We start from the raw sequence: 25,564 nt of genomic DNA, 5'->3' as shown, positions 1-25,564 counted from the left end.
CACGCGCTTTCTGCAATTCCGACTCCTCCATCTAAGTGCTGACCTCGCATCCGCAGGGATCTCTGCCCTCCTGCTGGCCTGTCCAGACACATCCTGGGTGCGGCCTCAGTCACTCCAGTGGCAGGTGCGAACCACACGCGGGTGAGGCTGGCTGGCAGGAGGGAAGTGCGCACAGGAGCCCACACAGTGACAGGCCATCCACTCCCTGCAGATGGCTGGGATATCACTCATCACCAGATAAAGAAAACCCCATGGCCAGTGTTCCTGTCCTCATTTTGGGGAAAAAAAAAAAAGGTATCCCAAAGTAGCATTAACCACCACAGAATTGAGGATTTTCTGTTCTGGGGAGTTTAGTCCAACCAAGAAGTCTAGATATGAATTTATGTCAAATGATGGGTATATTTTCTCTGAGTTTCCACAATCATTGGCAACTTCCACATTATTAAGAACTCAGTCTTCACCCCCAAGTGACCTGGATCCGGGCTTTCATTCTTGGTTGTGGTACTGTTGGTGTTTTTGCCCATCAGTGTGCCCAGATGGATGCTGCTCTGCATTTCTTTCCCCGAGTTAGGATTTAAACCCTGAGTATTTGAGTGCAAACTAAAATGTATTTCCATTAAAGGCATTTCTATTGCCACAGGGGAAATACCACCAAGTCATTCTGATATCCCCATGGACTCAATCATAATTAATATTAATAATAATTACTAACACTTATTGATGTTCCCTCCCTAAAAATTTCTGTTGTCATTAACTTGCCCCAAATTCCCTAGGAAACAGGAGGGACCTGGCTCTTTCCCTTTAGCACCCTTTTGTGTGTCTTTCCTCCCTTGAGTGCAGGGACTGTGTTTTTTATCTTGGAATCCCACTGGCTAAGCGGTCAGTTCCATGAATGGACACTCAGGCTGGTTTCAGTGGCAGACACCTGCATCTAGGAAAGGAGTGGAACAAGCAGAGAGAGCACTCTGGGGTGGGGTGGCATGACCCCCGGCCCATCCACACACTCCTTCTGTTATATGGACAGAGGGGGAGTCAGTGGAAGGGAAGGAAATCACTGGATATTAGGAGATGGACGTGGTAATTTTGCAGAATAATGGATGACCAGGTTTCACAGTAAGCGCCGGTCCTACCATACCACTGAAAAGATGAGCATCTCCAATCAAGAGAGTCAGGTGACATCCCAGGGGCAAGACTTGCTGAGACGAGGGGAGGAGGGTGTGTGCGTGATGGGCCATGACTGGGGGGGAGGGGGTTAGCTGTGCCCTGGCCCGATTCATCCATATTCTGAACCCCCTGCCCAGCCTTGACCACTGGGGCCCTACCCCTGGGCCACCTGGCCAACTCGTCTGTCCCATCCTTTCCCTTCTTCCTGGCGCACCTCTTCTCAATCACCCAAGTCTATGAGCAATATCAGTCTTCAGTCTCCAGTGGCCCTTTCCCTCTTAGTGACCCATTAGACATCCACCACCTTGGAGCCCAGAGAACCTATTCTTGGCCTCTCTGTGGCTCATGCTCTTTCCCTGTAAATGGGATAAATTTTAACTGGAAGAATATGTTGAAGGCATTTTGCTTAGTGCCTCAAACCATTACACAGCCAAGCCTAGCATCCTTCTTGTGTGATTATTCATACTCTGCCTGCTCAGCATCAGCCACAGGCAAGGACCCCAAGGGCGGCGGGAACCTCCTGAAGGTTGGGGGCTTCACGAAGAGCTTGGGGTTCAGGAACACAGAGCCACAGTGAGTGGGTGGAGGAAATGACATCTGGGCCTTCCTGGGTCAGGGTGCCCTTTGGGGAAAAAAAAACCTGTTTAATTTGGGGAAGATCCCCAAAAAAGCAGGTTCCAGAACAAGGGAGGTGGGGTGCAACAGCCAAAGCAAGTGCCCACCAGCCAAACTGCCTCCCACGGTGGAGTGGAAACAAGGTTCCCCAGGTGCTGGGGTGCCAAGGACATCCATCCGGCCTCTCCATGACTCGCCTCTGATGGGAAAAAGTAGCATCCCTCTGTATTCTTTAAGGTCTTGTGACAAAAATTAAAACAAACTGCGATACACAAAAACTTACTGTTTGGCACCTACTATTAGTGAAGAATTAAATCATTAGCTCAAGAGTTAAAATGCAGGACCTGGTGCGCAGAGTAGATATTCCACCACCTTCTGCAGAAATTGAAACCTCGGCCCTGTGTCGTAACAGTCAGTTAGGAAAGGAAAGGTCAGTATGTTCCAAGGAGATGAAGCAGGGCGCCAGGAGCATTGTTAGTGCAGGATGAGACCCGTCACGCATGAGACATGGCACAGGCTTCCCAACCCACCCGTACTGGGGGCTTTGCCGCACCGTGGGACTCTTGTCTCAGGACAAGACAAAGTGTTCTGGCCGTAAGCCTTGCCAGGTGGGAATGACCTTTACCGTGTGAGCTGTGTCTATGACAGCACAGGGTTTTAAGGAATCTGCCCAGACCCTGTTTTGTCTTGCATGGTTTTACAATGATCTTCACATGTTCTTTAGGGTCTGAAGTCCTCTCTGGGCACTGGAAAAGCTAAGGGGGTGTGGGCTGGGTTGTTAACAGTATTTCTGAAGGGAGATTCCCCAGCACTTGGTAGTTGACAGGTGGGCTCCCAGTAACCACCCACTTATTGTTGGAAACACAGACGTGGGCCTTGAAGGCCACTTGGCATTGGAGAAGACCCCTCCAATGACACCATGGCTGGCACTGAAGTGTTTTAAGGATGTGTGGGCCTTATTGCAGTCCCAGATTTCAAAGAAGATTCTAGGCACCGACAGCTTTCATGTCATCAGATCAAAGGACGTGGGAGGAAGAGAAGGGGAATCCCATTTACAGAGGGCTTTATGGGCTAGATGCTGTAAATCTGTCTGTATGCTTCACTGGAACAGCTTGAGATAGGGTTTATAATGCCCATTTCAGAGATAACGAAACTGAGCCTTACTCTGATGAAGTAAACTGGCCCAGTGTCCGAGGGCTTGCGGCCAGATCCACCAGACTCCAAAACCCCTACCCTTTATACTACATCACAATGGCTCCTGTACACAAGGGTTCCCCATCAAGGGACCCCACAGGGGTTGGCTCACAATCCACCATCACATTGGGGGGGTGCACGGTCAACCAGTTGTCCAACCCTGCAGACTTTGTGCCTAACCCTGGAGGCGGTCCAGTTGATATGTCCAAGTCCCAACCCCTGGTACCTGTGAATGTGACCTTGTTTGGCAGTAGGGTCTTGGCAGGGTAATTAAGTTAAGGATCTTGAAATGAGATTGTTCTGGATTTAGAGTGAGCCCTCAATCCAATGATAGGTGTCCTTATAAGAGAAAGGAAAGGGAGATCTGACACAGAGACACAAGACGCCGGCCACATGAAGACGGTGCCAGAGACGGGAGTGACTTGGCTACAAGCTAGGGAATGCCTTGCCAGCAGCCACCGGAAGGTAAAGAAAGGCATGGCAGACATTCTCCCTCAGAGCCTCCAAGAGGAATCAACCCTACTCACCTTGATTTCAGACTTGTAGCCTCCAGCACTGTGAGAGAATCAATTTCTGTTGTTGTAAGCCATACAGGTTGCTGTAACTTGTGATGGCAGCCCCAGGACACTGACACAGGCCTGATCTCCGTGGTAAGAGTCGTATAAGCCATTTGCTATGTAATGTGCAGCCTGTGCGTTCCAGGCACCGAGCTGAACATGCACCAGCTCCACTGAGCCTCTCACTCACTCTGTAAGGTGGGTGCCGTTATTATGATGTTCAGTATCTGGAAAGAAACAGACACTTTGATAAGTCATCAGGTCCCAACTGATCTGGGCCTAGTGGCTCAAACTCTGACCCAGGCAGTCAAGCCCCACACCCCACACCCTCAGACAGTGATGAGTCAGTTTGGGGGGGGGTGGGCGGTGGCGGTGTTGTGTAATGCCTGCCCAGGGCACAGAGGGCTGGGAGGCTCAGCCCGGGTCCAAAGGTTCATACAGGCTTACAGTGGGTCTCAGACCTCCACAGGACCACCGGCAGCATCCGAGGCTTCCCCTCTACCCTCTCCCCACTTAGTAGTCCAGGGAGGTGCAGTACTTTCCCTAAGGAACACACATCTGCCTGGCAGTCAGCGAGAGAGCCCAGCGCATCTGGCTCCTCGTCCTTGTGTCTTGGAAATGCCCAGGGAGTGGGCTTTCCTCCTTTGCCACAGCTGAAAGGGCTCCAGGCCAAGGTGCTGCTCGTGCCCTTCCCTGCCAGGTTCATCTGCAGAGGATTTATATGAGCAGAAGAGCCCTTAAATATAATCTACAAGTCCACCAGCCCTTAGAGTGATTCCCAAATCCCAAAGGCTCAGAAAACCTTTGGCAATTTTAACTTGGTAGCAAAAACCCGACCTAAATTCATATGCAACTCTTCATCATCTATATCTATCCCCCTCGGTGTGAATATTTCACTGCAGAAATATTACCGTGATTCATTTCAGGGTGCCTTCCCCAGATGCTACCAGGTATTATGTAATACAGGACATCATTATAATTCCTTTATAAAATCCAAATTTTAATTTCTGATTTTGAAACATATCTGCCCCAAGAATTGCAGGTTAGAGATTGGGGTCTTCTTCTATTTTCTCCAAGCCTGTCCTCTGCCTAAGAAGGATTAGATGAGTGAGGGACAGAGAGCAAACCCAGGCTCCTACTTCCAATGGAGGGGCTGAGTGTGGAAATGTTTGATGCTTGAAAAAAGGTTTAACTTGAATTTAAGGTAGCATTAGGAAGGAAAGTAGAAATTTTCAAGTCAGGGAAGCCTGGGCGCAAACTGAAGGTTAAACGTTCATAACCCTTTTGCACCTAAGCAATAACAGTTGTAAAACATCTATAAAATGGGAACAATTGCAGCTACTCTGCAGGACGGTGTGGGTGGGAGTATTAAATGAGCACGTGCGAGGAAACCACAGTAACTCCATAAACAGGCACCCCCTCACCTCCTTAAAGAAATTCCTCTCCCAAAGCTGGCCAAACTGCAAATTCTCAGAAAGAAAATAATATTCTTTCCAATTCCTAGCCACAGCTATGTGACACTTGGAACCAACAGATTAGTCTGACAGCATCCTAATCAGGCTTTCCATTTGCCAACTGCCTCCCGCTAAATTACCCTAGGACCTGAAGGGCTCTGCCAGCCTCGGGGGCTCCCCCCAGCACAGCTGGGGACAGAGACCAAGGGCAGTGGAGGCCACCCCAAGACTTGCAGCTGATTATTCTCTTTCACTATCAAAGGAAGTATCTGTTTTTAATGTCTTTTCACCCCGTGTGAGTCCCCAGGAGACTCTGGAGGAAGCAATTTCTATAGGGCGCTGGGCAGAGAGAATGAAATTAAAAGACCCTGCGGATTTGCAGGGTGAGATTTCACAGGAGCCTCTCTCCTGACACAGAAAGAGGGTGTAAGCAATGATGCTGGAGGGAGCAAAAGATCTAGAACATACGTTTTGTTTTGTTCAGTCAGTTTCTTCTTATTTTATTTGAAAATGTAGGGTCTTTTCCTTGATTTATATTATTGTCATCAAACCAATGGCCTCATCAAGCTAATCAATAAAAAATATTTGGGGTCTTTCATTGTGCAAGGGCTGGCTGGAGGTGCAGGTGTTTAGAGCAGCCCCACACCCCAGGCCCCGGCCCCTGCCCGATGACCCACTGCGCTTCACACTTCACATGGGATTGTGAACCTGACCTTGAGGACATTTGGTCTGGGAGAGGGGAGATTACATTTATGTTTTATCCTGAAGGCCTACAAGTCTTGAAGTAATTTCGGGACCAGGACAAACTATTCTTATTCCCCTGGTTTCAAGTGGGGGGAGGTGAAGCTTCCTGATACTTCTCTATCGTCACGAGGTAATGCTGCAGCCAAGTTATAGGTCAGTCAGGTTTGGACAAGGATGGAAAGAAAAAGAACACTCTTCCAGGCCGACAGTGCTCCTTCTCCACTTTTGCGTCTGCCCCTCATGCCTGACGGTAACAGGTGTTCCCGTTTAGAGTCTCCGGCCCTGTAAGGGTGGGCCAGAATCTCCTGGGGGGGCCAGAGGATGAGAGGGAGAGGGTTGTGCCGTTTGGTCGGAAATCTACTTACAACAATGACATCCTCTCTCCCCCTGAGAATCACCAAGCATTGGGACAACTCGTTCATTAATTCCTTCACGCCCTCGTTCACTCAACAACTTCCCCATGGCCCATAACACAGACTCGGCTTGTTCATTTCCATGGCATTGCACACGCTGCTCAAAAGGGCTCTTGTTCATCCTTTAAAACCCAGAATCAAATGCCACCCTTTCCGCCAAGTGTTTTCTGCTTCTCTCACCTCTGAAAGCCCTGAACACAGCAGGTCTCTATGACATTGATTATTCTGAATCTAAAAACCAATTCATTTTTCAGCCTTTGTAGTCGTGCAGCCTGTGAACTCCTGGGCGGGGGGGGGAATGAATCACTCTGTCTTATTGGTCTTTATATGCTCAGCCCCTAACCAGAGCCCAGCATATCGAAGGTGCTCAATAAATATTTGTTGAGTGACTTAATGAAGCATTTTTCAGAGCAAACAGCGTCTATGCATGACCACTTAAAATGGTATGTGTGGGGGGTTGGGGAGGCAGGACTGGCTGCTCATTTGCAAAAGTCTGCCAAGTGGCCTTGCTCCTGGGACTTCTTTAACCAGGTGCCAGGAGGGCGTGCAGGGAGGTGCCACTGCGCAGTGTCCGCCAAGATCCCCTCAGCTCCTGCTACCAGCTCTGTGTGCCCACCTCACTCCTGACCTTTGCTCTCAGAGCTCATCCTTGGGATCCTTTTCAGAGAACTACCCCTGGGCTCCTGGAGTTGGTTGGGCAGCAGGTGCAAAGCGCTGGGAGCATCTGGGTATCCCCTCCGGGGTGACCGCCAGCACCTGACTAGTGTGGGTGTGAATGTCCAGCTCCCTTGCCTCAAGGGAAAATTCCAAGATTCAACTCATGTTCCAGAACTTTCTGCAGGAGCAGGATCAGGTTGGGGCTGGGACTCTGCCTGAAACGGAGCCTTTGCCAGCTTCCTCCCTCTTCCCCATCCTGTCCCTCTCCCCCTTCCCATGTCCCCCACCAGCACTCCCTTAACAAATAAGGATCTGCCGCTAGGGTGGTGCCTTTCTGTGCCTCAGCTTCCTCGTTTGTAAAATGGAGACTAGAAGGGTATCTATTTTTATTGTAAGGATTACTTAAGTAATCCTTGTAAAACCCAACACGGAGCATGACACTTAGCAAGCACTTTAGTAATAGAACTCTCACATTGTAGCTAGCAGGCTGGGCCCCCCAAATCAAGACCGCATCTTCCACTCCCCACCCTGTGCAGCTTGATGTAGCTAAGTAACTAAGTTCAGGCCAACTGGATCCGAGCAGAAGTACTGAGTACAGCTTGCAGGCAATGGCCCTTGAAGGGGAGGGCAAGGCTCCGCTCCTGCTGGCTGGAATGTGGGGGTGACAGTAGGAAATGGCGCGGCCAGTCTTGACAATGAGGCAGGAGCAGCGTGCAGAGCAAAGGGCCCCGGGGCCTGGACACCCCTGAGCCACTCTGCCGGCCTGAGACCGCCTACTCAGACAGTTACACAAGAGAGAAATTTCTAACTGATTTATGACATTGTATTGGCACGGGGAGCTCTTCATAACAGCAGCCAGCGCTCTGCCTTACCTTCTTATGGTCTCCCGCTGGAATGATTACTTTAGGAGAAAACTCAGAAATGTCTCCTGAAACAGCCAACTCCAACACTGAAAAGAAGAGACTCCTGCTTATGTGCAGGATTTCTTTCTCTTCCCTCGCTTGGTCTCTCTCTCTCTCTTTTCGCATGAAAAAGGGGTAAGAATAAGAAGGTATATTACAAGAGAGAAAATTAAGGAATGACAACTCTAAAGAGAAGGTAACTTTAAGTACTCATTCGAGCTGGTGGAAATAAAATGAAAGTGGGCAGGGGTGGGTAAAACCTGCCCCAGAAAATAATTGTTCCCAAGTCCCAGTTCTAGAACGTTTCTATGCTGCCCTTTCGCTCACTTCCAAAGCTCTTCAGCAGAAGCGGAATGAATGTGTCACATTCCTCCCACGGAGCCTGTCTCTGATGCAATGGCAGTTGGAGATCCTGTTGCCAAAGCTGCAACACTTTGTAATTTTGTACAAAAGTCATGCAGTGATTGCTGCAATTTGTCCGAAAGTGAAAATAGACTCAGAAGAGAGGAGTTTATTTAATTAGTGAATTAACACAATTACTGTGTTCGTGGTGTTTAGTTGGTCACTGCTATGGCCCAGGGGCACATTGGTGTCCTAAGGCATAGAACAGGGACATTCTTCTTATTTATGAGGGCCTGAGGCACAAGCAAGGAGGCATGAAGGAGGAAAGATGGCTCTCTGGCCTGGCCACCCTCTGGGGCCAAACTTCTCAACTTTGGCACTGCTGACATTTTTGATTGAATAATTCTTTGTTGGAGGGGGCTGTCCTGGGCACAGGATGTTGAGCAGCACCCCTGGCTTCTACCCAGTAGATGCCAGTAACATTACCACCTCCCCAGGTGTGAAAGCTAAAAATGTCTCCAAATACTACCACAAGTCCACTGGGGTGTATGTGCAAGCTCAGCCCTTGTTAAGGACCACTGCTCTAGGGTCTGGCTGGGGAAAAGCCAATGGAAGCAGCCCCTTGAAGTTGTGGTTTTGTTTTTGTTTTTGTTTGCCCTAAAAACATCAGCAAATAGTTAGGAGTGGGGAACATACATACATGATGGGCCCAACTGATAGAGTGAAGCTCAAACCGTAGCAACCAATCTCTGATCTTCAACAGAAACCTAAAAAATAGAATATCACCAAGAAACCACTTTGATGGCTGCAAGCAAAGGCAGTGAACATGCTGATAAAGGCGAAGAGCAGAGGAAGAAGAAAAGAGCAGGTACCCAAGAGTACCTGGTTTAAGTCAATAATGCCTGTGTCATTCCTTTCTGCCAGTGATTGGTCTATGGATGCCATATGATCCTGGGAAAGATATTCTCCCCTGATAACAGGTAGCTGGGGAGAAGCGTCCCTTTCTGCTCTTCTCTTCCCATCCCATCCTATGCCAGGATGGAATGTTTGGAGCTGCAGCAGCCATTTTGCAAAAATGAGACAACAATCAGAGGTCAACATCTATTGAAAACATATGGAAAGACTCCAAGTTCTTGATGATATAGCTGAGCCAATGAACCAACCTTTGGATCACCTACCTTTAGGGTTCTTGTTAAGTAAACAGTAAATGTCCCTATGACTTAAGCCAGGGTTAGCTGGGTTTTCTGTCATTTACAACCAAAGACATTACTAGTCAATGGAAATGTTTTCAACTAAAACTAGAAGACCCAACAAAAACAAAAACAAAAACAAAACAAAACTCATCAAGGGAGAAGGCATTTTCTCACCTAACAGGAAGTCCTGAAGTAGGTAGTTGGTTTGGTGGCTGTGTAGTGTCAGAGTTCTGGGCTGACTTATATGTGATTCTCCTGGCCTTTCCCTCATGGTCACAATATTGCTGCCACAGCTCCAAATATCATGTCCACACTCAAACTGTGTTTAAGACAAGAAAGAAAAAGGTAAGTTTTCTTTGCCTATTCCTCTCTTTTTATCAGGAGAAAAAAATCTCCCCTCAAGCTCCTAGTAAATCATCCCACAGTCTTTTTGACCAAAACTGGACCACACACCAAGACTGTCTGGGAGAGTGAGCACTTGGCATTTTAAGTCTCTGTCATGGCAGGTGGGTTCTTCCAGAAAAGGCTCTTCCAGAGAAGGATTGTTGGGTCAGTAGACAACAGTTTCTGCCACAAAATAATTGCTCATACCATATACCCTATGATCAGAATATATTTCCTTATTGAGACTATTGTCCCACTCCATCCCTAACTGTCCTCAAAGTAGGTTAGCCCAGCTTCCAAATTCCGGCAGAAGAGAGAACTAGAGCCAATCCATTCAGTTCTGGAGGTCTTCCTCTCTGACATGTGGTGTCGCTGTTGAAGACTATACCCCAGCTCTGTCCACCCCTGTTGAGAAGCCCCTTTGCTGACTGGGAAGCCTGTCCAAGATGCACTGGTTCTCTTAGGGAAGACAATCACACACCCTCGGCACTAAGCCAACCAAGGGTGCCCTAGTCTCTGCTCCACGGGCTTGACCTCTTCCCAGGGCTGAAGCTGGTTCCAAGTAGTTGGGATGCAGGGCCACGTGTTGCCTTCCTCTAAATGAATTCTCTCTCCCAGGACAGCCTGCCTACTATAGGAGGCCATATGCTGTGACTTCCAGGGCTCCAAACACCTCTTCCAGAGGCCGCACTCATGCCTCCAAGACTACTCTCAGCACTCACTACAGTGTGAGTGGGGCCAATTACCTATTTTGCTGAAGTAAAGAAAATAATAAAACAAGTTGAACCTCCAGCAGGGCCTCCCCTTTGATACAACCCACTGATACGTGAACACATTTGGCTCCAGAATTTAATCCTGGTTAGAGGTGTCCCCTCTACAAAGACACCTGCTACATCAGATCACAGCCCTGTATAGATTTCCTGTAGGTCTGACTCCCATCCTCCTGCCCCCACCCTCTTTTCTGCCCTGCCATGGAGTCCAAAGTTGCCTTCTGATCCTTTCAAGACTGGCCCTTATGAAAAATGAGGCCTTGAGCACGCTTCCACTCCCCTGCTGGGACATCTGGAAGCTTGTGTTTGTTTTCAGAAACTGCTGCCTGATAGCTTTTTCATTGACAATAGGGAGCAATTTGGCATCATACATAATCCTGGATTACTGACCTGGTTAATATTTCATGATGTCTATTAGTCATTTACATTTATAGAAACATGGATCATAAAAAATTAAAGCCTTAATTGCTTTGGGTTTCCTTTTTTTTTTTTTAATTTTTTATGGTTGAGAATTTTTCTCTTAACTGAGCTGTCTTCCAAATCTTGGGACCCGAATTACTCAAAAGAATCAGGGAACTTGGAGACAGAGTTTGGGGACAGGCTGATAGATGGCAAGACACAGAGGTCTCTGAAACAACGACTATCATTCCTCAGCATAACAGTGAGGTGCTGGGGTAAAGGAATGACCCAACGTATCATTTTTCTCTCAGCGAGGATAACTTTATACCAGGGAAGGAAGGTCGAATCTGTCATTGTGGAATTTCAGCCATGAGGACAGCCCAACACTAGAGATCATGGAAAACGACCCTCAGATGGTCCGGCCCCAGGCACTAGCTTCTGTGGCAATGCCCCTTTGGGATCTTCTGCATTAATTAGGGGTGTCAGATGTGTTTCAGCCACAGGCATCAAACATACAAGACATGGAGTAGCCAGACAGTTTAGCCCAGCCCCGGAGGGTCACCTGGGGGGCTAACCTCTGTAGCTGGGCTCCCTGGGCCAACAGATCCAGGGCTTGCTCAACACGGCTGCCGACCTGAGAAAGAATATTCTGCACCTCTATCGTGTAACTGCTCCTCTTCATTTTGGGGGGTTTTGCTTGTATTTGACTTGGCGATTTCAAACAAATTAAATTGAGTCTCTTAGCTTGGTCTCCCTGGAGGTGAAGAACTGTCATGTGAGATGGGCGATCGTGAGGATTTGCACAGTGGAGTCTTTAGTTTCGTTTTCTGAGGACGTGGACTTGGTGGCAGTTGGGGGAGGGGCTGCTGTTCAGGGAAGAGGAGGTACATTCTACCCTAGTGGAAAGGCCTGGAAATCAGCCTCAAAGATAAGTGACAGGAAGCAAAGTTGTATGAGGCTGAAGGCATGTGTTTGTGTACGTGGCCGAGAGATGTGTGACCTCTCCAAGTAGAACAACGTGCCCAGGAAAAATCACCAAATCTCTAAACTAATCAGACCAAAGCACAGCATTCTCTCCTCGAATTACAGCTGTGATATAATAGATTTTTAGATGAAAATAATTGTTTTATGTCACTTCACTCCAAACCATTTCACCATGGAAATTACTTCGTTGAAAAGAGAACACTTCTCAACCTCTAAATCAAGCAAAGCTTTACCAAACCAAATTTACAGCAATACAATACCCTTAACCGTGTACTATGTACTATATAAGACTCATCATGGGCTGTCACGGATTTCTGACACCAGCCATCCAGCACTGTGAAAGCTTCTGCAAGGACAGTCCAGCATATGGAGCATAAGTGAACCAGACATTTTGTCTCGAGGATTAATGTCTTTTTAAGCCTCCTCAGATTTGCATGAACACGCTTAAATTAAACTGTTTTTCTATGATGTTAGTTTCTAGTACTCCATAGAACTCAAAAACATAGGGCATACCTATCACAGACAGCGTACTTTATTTTGCATGCCACCATAAAAAATACTATTACTTTATTGACGTCTTGGACATCTTTTCATTATGTAGTACAACATGCGACAAAGAGAGGGAAGCAGAGCTTTAGAACATTAGCATTTGACTTCTTGGTTAGTTCAACTGATTTTATCAGCTGAATTCCCTGAGGTATGTGAGGCAAGTTGATCCTTCTAATGGGCTATGGGCAGGAACTTGCCGGAATTGTGGTGAAACGAACATGGCAAAGTTCTTCATTGCGAAAATGAAGAAAACAAGCCTGTATTTAGATTCTTATTTTAGATTATTGAAGAACTGAATTTTGTTATACTGTTATACTGAGTTTTGCTACCGTGATGCAAATGAGTCTCTGAAGCATTATTTTTTTCTAGAACATTTATAGAACCAGAGACCAAAGACAGTCTCTTTGAATTACAGCTACTAGCTACTCCGCCCTCCTGAAAGTCCCTTGTGTGGGAACGACACAGTCCCATCATCCATCGCAATTCCATGTTTTGCAAATAAAGGCAAATCGTCTGCCTTGCACAATCGCCGGGTCCTAGTGATGGTGGCACAAGAACATTATCAAGAAAAATGAGGAAACACAAAGATAGCACTTGCAAAACAGAATCAAGATAGCTGTGCCCTTACGTGCTCTGTGGGCCGTGGTGAGCACACCTGGGGAAGGCTGGGGTTGGACCTGTCAGCAGCAGCGAGGGCTGCCCACCCCTCCCATGGGAATTCAGCCATCAGTACACACAGACAAACACGCTGCTTTAGGAGCAAGTGCAGAGCCCGCAAATCCAAGATAATAAACACCACCAACCAAACCGGCCATAGCAGCGAGTTTCAACAGATCCACAAAACCGAAGGACATCAATATGTTCAACGTACATCCTCTTTCTGCTTTTCTCTTAATGCTCCCAGTACGTGGGCTTGGATTGACAAGAGGGCAAACGGAACCTCTTCTATCTCTGCTGGTGAAGTTTCAGCCCTGATAGGCTTCCCAGGACAAACCCCCAGGGCTGACAATGAGAGCAAGCCCTTTAGAAGAGTAACTCCGTCTTCACTGTTATTTGGAAATACTACGTGGAGGATTAACACAAAGACACAAATACACACAACCGTATTCACACAGAGAAGACAAGACCGAACTAGATCAACGAGTCATTCTGTCAGTGCTTGTTAGCAGAATGCCAAAAACAATTACAAAGAAGGAACAATGATTTTACGACTCGAGTGGGAGAAGTTTCCTTGTTTGAGTCTCTGCCGTGTGGACTCACAGACGTGGTCGTGTTTCCATACTATCACTGAACCTTGCATGAGAATTCTCCAGCAGTTCTTTTCTTCAGTATCAATGTTGGCACTGCCAGGTTGTTCACTTGGAAGATCACAAAATCTCACAGGAACATGCAGAAGTTCACTCAGAAACACATTTACAGCGCGTCTGTAGCGCAAACAGCAGGAGAACGTCGGCATCTGCCAAAAAAAGAGAACAAAAAAAAAAAGGCCACTTACTTTCCATGAATCTTCTTAGACTCTATGTCTCCATGGCTTCCAAAGAGTAAAGCCCAAAAGGCAAAAAAACCCTCTCTTATCAGGTGAGGAGAGAGCATCTCAGACAGGAGGAGGGCTCGCCAAACTGTCGTGCAGGTAATTAGCTGAAAACCAGGACTGGAATTCCGCTCCCCTTCCCTGGCTTCTGAATCCTCCCAGGTTGTCACTCGCCCCCGCCCTTTCAGGTATCGAAGGCCCAGGAGGTACAATCTGGGGGAGAATGGACTTCGTCCCCACCTTCATGGCGCTTACTAACAGATGAGACCACCACCAACTTTTTAGATTCCCATGATGTATAATTACAGATTGTGCTGTGTTCTAAGAGAAAAGAGCAGAGATCTGTCACACTATGCAGGTGGACAGGGTTGACTTCCATGAGCAGGGGACATCCAAGTAGAGACGTGAGGGTGGACTGGACAGCTCCGAGGTCAGAGGGAATTTGGCTCAGTGGAGGGATTGAGAGAGTAACGAGAGGACACTGAGGGCCCAAGCCTGAAGGAACAGGGAGGTGGCATGCCTCGAGCACTCCTGACATCACCCTGTCCCCATCTGCAGCTCAGACAGCCGTTCGCAAACTGGCCCGTCCATCCGAATCATCTCAGGAACTTAAAAAAAATATTTCTGCCCCTACCCAACTTCATGGTTTAGCAGGACTGAGGCAGGTCCCAGGAGTTGACATATATATATATATATATATAGATAGATATAGATATTTTAAAGCTCCTCCATTTATTCTGCTGTGACATGAGGTGTGGGAACATCTGGCCGAGGACATTTGAGGAAAACAGAAACCATTGAGGTTAAGTGATGAGCTGGCTTTGATTTTCTGCTCAGACCCTCAATGTGCTTGTTTCTCCCCAGGGATAGAGGTACCTGCTTCATGGGGTCAGAGCAGGTTTGCACCAGGTGATATCTGCAAAGAAGCAGCTCAGGCCTCGGTACCTTGGTACATGCTCAGCACATAGTGACTGTAATTAAATCCAGGACTCTGGTTCCAGGGGGGCTATTTTTAGAAGGAAGGATTATTTTTATCACTCTGCAAAGTATCCAATTGTTTTTGGGAAACTCTGGGTTGCACGCCTCCCAAACCGAGAACAATTCCTGTCCCTTCCACCCTCTACTCCTCCCCTCCCCCCCCCCCCACCGAGAGCAGGAGATTTAGGGTCAAGGCCAGTTTAAATCTCTACACCACCCCCACTCTATTCCCAGCTAGCCATATGGGTGAATAATCTTTTCCCTAAAAATAGACAACGGGCACAGGCTCCATCCAGATTGGATTTCACCTCTTGTTTTTAAGGCTGTCAATCTGGCAACCAGTACTGAGGCTAAATTATCTTCTTGAAAATCTTAAATGATGAGAGGAAAGCCTCAGGGGTATGAATTCTTGGCATTGGAAAGGTTATGTGGCAAAATCTCCAGATCTGAAAAATTGAGCAAGACATTTGAACCACAACTATTTATTCTTGCAAAATCAGCATAGACTCCTGGACTGTTTCAGCGGGAAGGCGACACCAAGACCAGGTTACACAGTGAATGACTGGAGGGGGGGACAAATGGGAGCCCTGAGTTTGCTTCTAGATAATGTCAAAATGACTTTAGGATTAACATCCAGGGCCTTCATTCTCACAGAAGAGAACAAAACAGAGTACAAATTACAAGGGAGACGGAGGGTGTGAGGGGCGGGGAGACGGAGGGGAAAGCCAACAGGGAAAATGGGAATGTCTGGGGTTGAGGTTTGCTTGTCACCGCCCTAGCTTTTCCCATACTACTGAGGCTTCGCTGTTGATGATCCAGACTTTTCTGCGCTGGGCCCCTTTTGTAGGTCAGCTTCACCCCTCCTAGGTCCCGTCCTTTATTCTCTCAAACACAATTGGCACAAGACAGTGTGTTTACTGTCTTTACTGAAGCGTTAGAGTGGCTTAAGAAGATTACAGTGCAGAACAGGAGAACGTTCAAGCGGGACTGGCAGACCCCACCCAGGGCGGCTAGAGATTATGGGCCATGAAAACATGTAGGATTCTGACCCCTCGCCAAAATTGTTGCTCTTGTAGCTGTATTTCCTCGTTTTTGCATTCATTTCTTCATTACCGGCAGTCATTTCTGGCTGTTCCCCCTGCTGGGAATGACCCACCTTCCCCACCTGACCCCCATTCGTGTCCACCCCTCATCCAGGGGCCTGTCTCCACTCAGCCCATCCTCCTCTCACTCCCCTTCTAGTGACTAACTTCTTCCAAGTCCGGTGGCTGAAGAAACAGGACGGCCCCCCTCTCTGGATGACAGAGCATGCTTTTCAGACGAGCAGGTTGACCAACGTGCCTGCAGCGGGGATGTGATGAGAAGAGCTTCATAAATGCGCGGGGTTGTCTCTGTCGTGGACCCAGGGTGCCAGGCTATAGCGGTGGCCCCGCGTCCAGCCAGCACAGAGAAAGATGACAACGTCTGAGTAGGAGAGTAATACAACACAAGCCATGTTTTAGGAAGATTTGAATGCAATTAGAGGTGAACAATTTTGGAAAGTTATAGAGGAACCCTTTCGTGCAGTAAATACTTTTTATTTAAATAAAATTTTAAGTCGTTTATCAATCAATTCATACTTCATCCATTTGTTTTATGAATAGTACGTAGATGTCAGCTTATTTATGAGTTATTCATGGTTTGAGATTCTTCAAACTTTCCCAAAACTTATTGTTCCTTAAGGATACTCTATGTGCCAAACATTTGCTGAACACTTCTCACATATTCTCATTTTCAGTTAAGAAAATTAATATAGGTCCGCCAAAGGCCACACAATGAGAAAGTGGCCAGGCTGGGATTTTAAATTCTTACTGACTGACACCAGTAACTGGGACTAGGTTGTGGTGACCTGGAAATGCAATTCTGGGTGAATCTTGAGTCGGCGTTGGAGGAATGCACAGCCAATGAAAAGCTGGCGAGGCTTCGACGCCTTCAGAAGGAAGTTGGTATGTATACCTCGCTGAATTCATCACTGCCGCCCCAGTTCAAACCCAAACAGCCCATGCAATATGGCTCTGGGGTGAACTGGAAGTTTGCTTTAAATGTATCTGAAAGAGGGAGCATTGGGTCAAGTGGCCCGAGTGGCGTGGAGCTCTGACCATCCGAGAGCCTTGGGAAAACACAAAGCCCTGCTTGGTGGTAGTCGATGATAATCTTGTAGTCTTCACTGCTGGCTCCAGTCGCCAGGCCTGCAGCTCAAACTTTTTTTTTTTTTTTAAGATTTTATTTATTTTTGACAGAGAGAGAGAGAGAGTGTAAAAGCAAGGAACACAAGCAGGGGGAGTGGGAGAGGGAGAAGCAGGCTCCTTGCTGAGCAGGGAGCCCGATGTGGGGCTCGATCCCAGGACCCTGGGATCATGAACTGAGCTGAAGGCAGACGCTTAACCGTCTGAGCCACCCAGGCGCCCCTGCAGCTCAGACTCTTGAGTGGGACCTCACGCCGTGTTCAGAGGTGCTGCTGGGATGGCAAATGTGGCCAGTGGGTAACTAACAGGAATCTCCAGCTGCCCCTCCAGCGCACGGCCTGCCCTCTCGGATTCACACACATCACTCCGGTGCAGAGCTCAGCCCCTTTGCCGGTTTCTATCCTACAAATTTAAAAATTCACCCACACCGAGCACGGCCTGAAATCAGCCACTGTGGTGAATATAAAAGCGTGGTGGGAAATTACGAAAGCAACCCAAGTGTCCATCAATAGATGAGTGGATACACACACACACAATGGAATATTACTCAGCTATAAAAAAAAATGAAATCTTGCCATTTGCAACAACACGGATGGATCTAAAGGGTATAATGCTGGGGCGCCTGGGTGGCTCAGTCAGTTAAGCGTCCAACTCTTGATTTCGGCACAGGTCATGATCTCAGGGTTGTGAGATCGAGCCCTGCATCAGGCTCCATGCTCATCGGGGAGTCTGCTTGAGGTTCTCTCTCTCCCTCTGCCCTTCGCCCCGCCCCGTGCTCTCTTTAAATAAATAAATAAGATCTTTAAATAAAAGGGTATAATGCTAACTGAAATAAGTAAGTCAGAGAAAGACAAATACCATATGATTTCACGCACATGTGGAATTTAAGAAACAAAACAAATGAACAAAGAAAAAAGAGACAAACCAAAAAACAAGACTCTTAACACAGAGAACTGAAGGTTACCAGAGGGGAGGCAGGTGGGGAATGGGGGAAATAGGTGAAGGGCATCAGGAGGGCACTTACTGTGATGAGCACTGAGGAATGTAGAGAATTGTTGAATCACTCTATTGTACACTTGAACCTAATAGAACACTGTGTGTTAACTACACTGGAATTAAAAAAAAAAAAAGGCGTGGTGAGGCTGGAACCAACTCCACATACCCCTTCCCTCACTGTCCCCCTGTCCCTCTGAGGAGAAACACAAGCCTCTCTTGTCCCTTTTACTTCAGCGCTTGACTATGGCTTTGAGGCCTTCCTCTCCTTCCCAAGAGAAGTATCAAGCAGTTTCTCCCCAAACAATCTGGTGTTCTCTCCAAGACAAAGCCTGAGGAATAAAATCTCTCTGTCTCACGATGTAACTGTGACTGGGAGATTTGACAAGGGAAAGGTTTTTCACAGCCCTGAGATTTGATCGGTTTCATATAAAAACTGAGGGACAAAAAGTTCACCCACAAAGAGGCTGAGAAATTCACGTTTGGGCCACTACGTCAAACCGCTGACCAGGAGCTTGTAACCGTGACCTGTTTCTGCGTACCGACTGCATTTTGTTCAAGTTGCACCACAGTCTGGGGTAAAGGCCTGATTTCTTAACATGAAATCCAGGGATGCCAGGATATTCTCTTATTTGAACACAGAGGTCATTTTTCTCACTGCTTCCTGTTTTGCATTCGTTCATATTTGACGGTCTAGATTCTGCTGAGGAATTAGCTCTTGTGTCAGAAGTCTTTCCAGACTGCTGTTTATTGTTCTCTTTTCAATCCAGAGTTTTAAAGTGCTACTTGTCAGTGGGGACTGGGGCCACACAGGAAGTAGTCTGTCATTTCTGAGTTCCCAGCGCTGGTGGGGGCACTGAGTCAACCAGTCATCCAGGACCTCCTCACCCCTTCTCTTGCCTACTCCTAACTTTCCACGCCCACCCTCCATCATCTTGCCCTTTCAAACCAATTAAAGGCAAACAAAAATTTTTTACCACAACAAAAACAAAGGTCACTTCCAACACTCAAACTATTTCAAGGATTTAGAGATTCCATGGAATGTGGAAAATGCATTTGACATGAACTGAGCAGAATGTTGAGCTTTTTTTTTTTTTTAAAGACTTATGTATTTTATTTAAGAGAGGGAAGAGGGGCAGAGAGAGGGAGAGTCTCAGGCAGACTCCGATCTGAGCACAGAGCCTGACGTGGGGCTTGATCTCATGACCCTGAGCTCATGACCTGAGCCAAAACCAAGAGTTGGACGCTTAACCAACTGTGTCACCCAGGTGCCCCTCATTGAGCCATTTATAACAAAATACAGGACAGCAGGTTTGTTGCTAAAAGTAGCTTTCCATTTATCCCTCAAAGGAAAAATTATAATAATAGCTACTATTTATTAAGTGATTTCGATATTCACAGGAATTGCTTCATGTAACCCCAAGAGGTGGGACTGTTATTATCTTCACTTTACAGATACAGAAACTGAGGTTTGGAGACAATAGGTGACTTGCCTCGAGGTTGCTTGGTTAGGGCACTTTTAGGGTTAGAGTTCCCACCCCAGTGGTCTGGCTCCAGCCTGTGCCTTTTGCCACAGCCCTGCAGTGACTGTGGAGGGGGCCCCAGGTACCGGCCTTCCTGTAAAAACAGGCAACTCCTTTTTCCGATTTCAGTTACGTTATTGAAAGCAGCAGAATTTTCCCTCTCCATCTTCTGCCAGTGCTGGTCTCTGCCGATGTGGCCGCTGCTTCCCCTGGTGAGTGCCCTTACTTCCAACCCAAGGTATTTATAAGATGAAGACCATGTCTGTATTTCAGTGTCTGCTGTAACAATAAAAGCTTCATTCTATTAACCCACATTCTTTGTCTTTTCTGGACCTTCGTGTTCTGATCCGTAAAACGGGCACAATAATAACTACCTGTAGGCTCATGGTAAATTAGAAATGAGATTACATATGTAAAGCATAGCTCCCAAAATAGTTGGCCTTTAATCATTCTAGTCCCCCTTGCCTTTTCTTCCCTGGATTCAGAGGATTGAATGTAACCTCCTTTTTTCAGCCAAAGCTGGAAAAGCTGGCCTGGGCAGCCTTTCTGCTACCTGCAGGAAGCCTTTGGGAGGCTTTAGGGAGGTTTGCCGGAGCTTGGAAGCTTTTCTCTCCCTGAAGCCCGAGATCAAAAGTCAGAAGGCAGGGTAGCTCTGTCCCTCAGAGCCAGAATGACTCATTCATTCACCAGCATTCGTGATCCCCTGCATGATCAAAGGCGTGGAGATAGTTGCTATTATGCAGAGTTGTTTTTTTAAAGGCACATTCAGGGTTCCACTAACTCTCACTGATGTAGCCCATTATTTTACCCCCTGCAGGGCAGTGAGGCACACTTCAAATCCCAGCCTCACCATTTGGCAGCTGTGCTGCTTTGGGCAAACCCCCTCAACTTTCTGAGCATCATTTCCTCACCTTCAACTTCCCTCCCACCTTCTAAACTCCACATGGCCCTTAGAAACCACGCCGCACCTTTCTCTGCCAACTGTTTTGCTGTGAATCTCCTAGTTTTTTTTTTTTAAAGATACTTCCTGGATAATCCATCCTGCTTTTTAAATTCATCTGAAGCTCAGAGGATAATGCATGGCATCCAGTGAGTGAGAGAGGGATGTAGCAAGAAACTAGGGAGAGCAGAAGCATCAGAAACCAGACCCCCAGTGGCCTTGGCAGGACTCGCAGGTGATTGCACTTGGGGCAATGCTTGGATGAGTTACATCAAATCTTCCTGCAGCGCTGAGCAGCCCATGCTGGGAGGGCAGGTGACGCCGGGAACCCCAGCTCTGAGGACCTGGCCCTTGCTGCCCAGCAGACAAGTCTGGCTGTCAAACCCAGCTCCGTTTCTTAACATTGTAGCCTCCGCTCAGTGATGGGGGGTGGGGAGCAGATCCAGCACTCGGGGCACTGGTTTTCAGCATAAAGGAAACTTGTTCCTCAGCCCAAATCATTAAGGAACTGATAACAATCTGTTGCCAAGGTAGCTATTCTTTCAAGACGGTCAAACAGAGAAATTACTCAGATAGTCAATAGTGATGTAATTTTGAACCTAGTGGCCATCTGGCGTCAGGTCAAGAAGCAGAGCCAAAAGCCCATGTGCATTTTTTCCTTCGCTTGCAATTTTCCTAAGAGCCCAGGCATGGGAACCTTGTCCACACCCCCTTGGCCCTTCCAGCCAGAGGGAGCAGCAGTATTTGTCACCATGCCTGGGAAAGAGAAGAGGTCCTCTGTGGAACAACTCGAGAAGGCTCCCGTGCCAAAGTCCCCGTCTTCCAGCCCTTGTCAATGCCGCCTGCAGAGGGGAGCCCAGAGAACAGCCTGTCAGCTCTTTTCAAGGCTGAGAAAGTCAGGCTTTCTGTCGCCTTGGCTGGGCTGAGGGACTTGGATCTCTGGTCGGCAGCCCAGGATTTACAGAGAGGAGCAAAGAGGGATGGGAAGCATCAGACCTTTCACTGATTGAGAACCAGGGACTCAGAGCTGGAAGAAAGCTTCACAGCCAGCCCGGTCCGTCAGCTGATGAGAAATGGAGCCCAGCGGGACTCACACTGCTCAGCGCCCAGGGCTCCCGCCCGCCCAGAGCCAGAAGGCCGGAGCAGATCGGGGCCCCCAACCTGGCCTCTCTGCGTCACGCTGGACAGTCTGCTGCATCAGCTCAGCCTCTGTTGCTGGCTCCTCGTGGCAGCTGAGATGCTCCTGACTGTCGGCTCCAGTAAAAAAAGAGATTTATTCCCCAACTTCCTGTCTACCTCCATCCGGCTGCCCGTGCAGCTGGCCTGCCACTCCGCCGCCAGCCAGCCCGTCCCAGCGCCAGCATCCGTAGGGACTCAGATTCCTGGAAGAGCAAGTCCACACTCTCCCAGAGGTTATTTAAGACCCTGTCCGAGGGGAAAGAGAACAGCCAGACCAGGGCTCGAAATCGGGCTCTGCCACTTTCTCACGCTTCATCCTGGTCAGGTTACTTACTTTTGCTGAGCGTGGATGACCTCCTCAATAAAATGGGGAGAAGAGCATGTACCAAGGAAAATTTTGAGAACTAAATGAGCATCTACAGAGCACCCACAGCAGCATGCCTGGCACACGTTACGCCCAGGAATTGGCAACTGCTTCTCTTTGGGATCTTCCGTCCTCCCAGGGGAGCCCGTCTCTTGGTGGGTCCCTCCCAGACCCATCACTTTGGCCATCTGCCCTCTACTTTATTTGGTGGTCCTGGCTATCACGGATTTTCGCTCTGGGTAAAGGCAGTTCCTCAAATGTTTGCTGAACACCCACTGTGCGCAGGCCCTGGTTGAATGCTGAGGATGCGGCCACCCCTCAGTTGTACTTCCTGCCCCCTTGGTGCTCATAGCCAAATGAGAAGGCAGAAAAAGAAGTCAAACACAGAGCAGCAACTTCGCAGGCAGAATGGGTGCAAATACGGCCTGGAGAAGTCAGAGGAGGGGTTGGACGCTTCATGACTTGAGTATTATCTCAACTCCTCTCCTGTTCCAGCAGGACTCTGGTTCTTCTCCCTGTGCCAGAGACCTGGGGGCTGGGGTTGGGAGCAAGAGTTGCCCTCGAGGGCTCCACAGCATGGAGCCAAGTCCTGAAAGACGGTGTCTGAGGTGAAGCCCACATCAAGAACTAAGCAGACTGTCAGGACTGAGCCGTGTTCCCAAGGAGCTGCCACGAGCCTGAGGCAGGGATTCAGTGCACTTGATTTATTGAGCGGGTGCTCTCAAGACAAGGGGAGTGAGGGAGGAAGGGTAAGGCAGGGATGTGGTCTCAGCTGGTGTCTAGCTTCGGCCTTCCCACAGGGAGCTCTGGAAGAAGAATTGTCACATGGAGTTGACTCCACAATGAGACAAGGAGGCCCGACTTTTGTACTCAGAGTCTGTCAGTCATTAGCTGGGTTTTGAAGAGGGGCTGGGTGCCCCTGGCTGAGGTGGTTCCTGCTGGGCTAAGGATGATTCTGGAGGGAAGGGGGCAGCTCACGGCTGCAGCTTCTGGAGGATAGCTGCTCTGGGCCTTTGCACTGTCCAGTTAGAGGTTTCAGCCTGAGGAGGCTGGGCAAAGGCAGAACCTGGTGGGGACAACCACATGGAAACTGAATATAGAAGGTTTCAGAATTGCAAAAGAGAGGCCCTGAAATGTTGGAGTGTGTGTGAGAGAATGAGAACTCCAGCAGATACGGTTTACTGAGCTCTCACTGTATACCAGCTCTCGTGTCATACTGTATACACACGACCCCACTTAACCCTCCCCCAAACTCTAGTATTCAGTTTGTCTATGAGGAAACCAAGGCTCAGAGAGGTTAAGTCAGCTGCCTACGTTCACTAGAGCCAGAGCGGGGAACTGAACTCAGATCCTCGTTCCTCTTAGCTGGCACTCCTACACATCTCGCCAGGGGCCTTGAGCTTTCTTTAGCTGGTCCCAGGCTGTTTCCCCACATTGTGTTTGCAGCAAGCACCTGAGGGATGAGGTCATGTCTTCCTTCTAGACAAAGGTCGGCCTGCTCTAAGGTGGTGGGCTCCCCAGGCCCACCATTCCTTTCCTGTGGGCAACCCACTGTGTGTGGGAGTTTCTGCACAGCCCCTGTGGGCCTTGGGGCTCAGGAAGCAGCTATGACAGCTGACACTCTGGATCCTGCTGTTGCCATGAGTAATAAGGTCTCTGGTCCCTGACTCAGGAGTCTTGGGTCTTCTGTCAGGATCTACATGGTGGCAGGCTAATTTATGACCTTGCAGCTTGGGGAAATCTCAGCCCCGTCACAGCCCTTGGCATCTGGCATTAGTCACTACCACTTCCAGCTGCCACAGCCAGCTGACTGAGCCCACAAACACATAGACCATTTTTACCCCGGACTCTTACCGACACCCGAAGTATCCACAGGTCTCTCCATCTGTCTCATTTCTTTCCACTCTCAAAGCTGAAGAGCCCCTCATCGCTATTTACTCGCATCAGGGAACTGCACGGCCCCCACCTCCAGCCTCTGCTTGGTGCTTCTGGCAACCAAGTCTACAGAACACTTTGTGATCTGCCCTTCGCGCTGTCATGGCCTCATCCCCAAGAGCTCGTACCGGGGCAAAACCCAGCCTCTTTCTCTTCCCGAAACCCTTTCATGCTGTTCCTTCTGCCTGGAATTATCCTTCATTGTCTTTGTCTCATTCTTCAAGATTTAGTTCCAGAGACACTTCCTCCAGAAAGCCTCCCTTAGAGCCTAGCTAGCTCAGTTGGGTCCCCTGCATGAACAATTTCCCTGGCCACCCTCAGCCCAAATGATCTCATTCCTCCCAACTTCTACTACTTCTACTTCTACTTCTTCTTCTTTTTAAGGATTTTATTTATTTGAGAGAGAGAGAGTGAGCTAGAGAGCACAAGCTGGGGGGCAGACGGAGAAGCAGACTCGCGGCTGAGCAGGGAGCCCAATGCAGGCCTTGATCCCAGGACCCCAGTGTCATGACCTGAGCCAAAGGCAGATGCTTAACCGACTGAGCCACCCAGGTGCCCCCCTCCCAACTTCTTAATTCCTCCAAACTCCCATAGGACCGCTGTTCTTCATGATAGTATATATAGGGGGGATGATTTGGCATTTCTCACGTGCACCCCTTGGGGGTCAAGACCGTATCTTCTCCTTGTTCAGATAGATCTTAGACCACTTTGGAGTTTTTCTAGCTATCAGTTTTATAAATATGTCACTTTTGAATCCCTAAAAACCTAACCCAATGATAGCAAGAAGAGTTATGGAATATGTTAAATTTTATCTGGGTTAATGGATGGATTTCTATCCAGCTCTGAGCACATGCAAATTTGCATGTCTATTTCTAATACAATAACTAAATCAATCTCCTAGGAGGAAAGAAGGGCACTTTTTCTCATTTCCCTCTGCCCATTCACCATCTCTGAGCAGGTTTCAGGAAGTGAATTTATGCAAGATTCAACAAATATTTATCAAGCATCTAATAACATTCCCAGCCCCGGGCATCCAGCCGGCATCCCAGACGGTGCATTGGCAGGGAACGGAGCTCTGCTTTGATTCCTGGGTCGGAGACTGAGTAGAGTCTCCAGGGCAGCATTGACAGGCAAGCTTCCAAGTTTGGTTGATTAGAAAATCCAAAAAGATCACGACTAAACATATAGATGGATGGATGGCCTTTTGACAGCTATCCTTCAAATGAGGTTTGTGCTACTCTTGCTCCATTCATCAGAGCACACTTTTCCCAGGAGCAGTCTGAAATGCTCAGCAGCTCAAGTCCGAGAAGTGCTCTCTCCTGGCAGTCACGGAGGGTGGGCAGGCTACAAACAGTCGCCAGGCAGGCTGCTTCTGTGCGGGAGGCAGACAGTGTCCCGTGAGGAAAGAGCCAGGCTTCCTTGTCAGGCCACCATAAATCTCTTTCAAATTCCAGTTTAGTTCTTTGCGAAAAAAGCCAAACTTCTGTGCTATTTTGTCCGTTCCAGAGGTAAGATGGAAAATAACAATGTGTTGAAATTAGAGTCCAGTCCTCCTTCACCACAGTCATTGTGACG

At 48.2% G+C, this 25,564-nt stretch overlaps 1 protein-coding gene and 1 long non-coding RNA gene across 4 annotated transcripts in view; one reads left to right on the top strand and one right to left on the bottom strand.

Annotated features, from left to right (window-relative positions):
* EEPD1 (endonuclease/exonuclease/phosphatase family domain containing 1) overlaps positions 1-25,564 on the bottom strand; it is a 287,236-nt gene that overhangs the window by 236,241 nt on the left and 25,431 nt on the right. For all 3 annotated transcript variants that reach the window (XM_078059456.1, XM_078059457.1, XM_078059458.1), the window contains 3 exons: positions 13,582-13,777; positions 9,410-9,554; positions 3,501-3,757 (listed from right to left, as the gene is read on the bottom strand). The gene's annotated coding sequence lies outside the window, so the exon portion shown is untranslated. Of the gene's footprint in view, positions 1-3,500; positions 3,758-9,409; positions 9,555-13,581; positions 13,778-25,564 lie in introns of those variants that run through there.
* On the top strand, positions 14,820-19,883 carry LOC118541448 (uncharacterized). The gene is made up of 3 exons (XR_004920118.2): positions 14,820-15,376; positions 16,073-16,815; positions 19,701-19,883. It is a non-coding gene; the product is annotated as an uncharacterized LOC118541448 (long non-coding RNA).

The sequence above is a fragment of the Halichoerus grypus genome, chromosome 12, assembly GCF_964656455.1.
Source record: "Halichoerus grypus chromosome 12, mHalGry1.hap1.1, whole genome shotgun sequence".
Classification (NCBI taxonomy): Eukaryota; Metazoa; Chordata; class Mammalia; order Carnivora; family Phocidae; genus Halichoerus; species Halichoerus grypus.
This window is presented reverse-complemented; position numbering and strand designations above follow the sequence as displayed.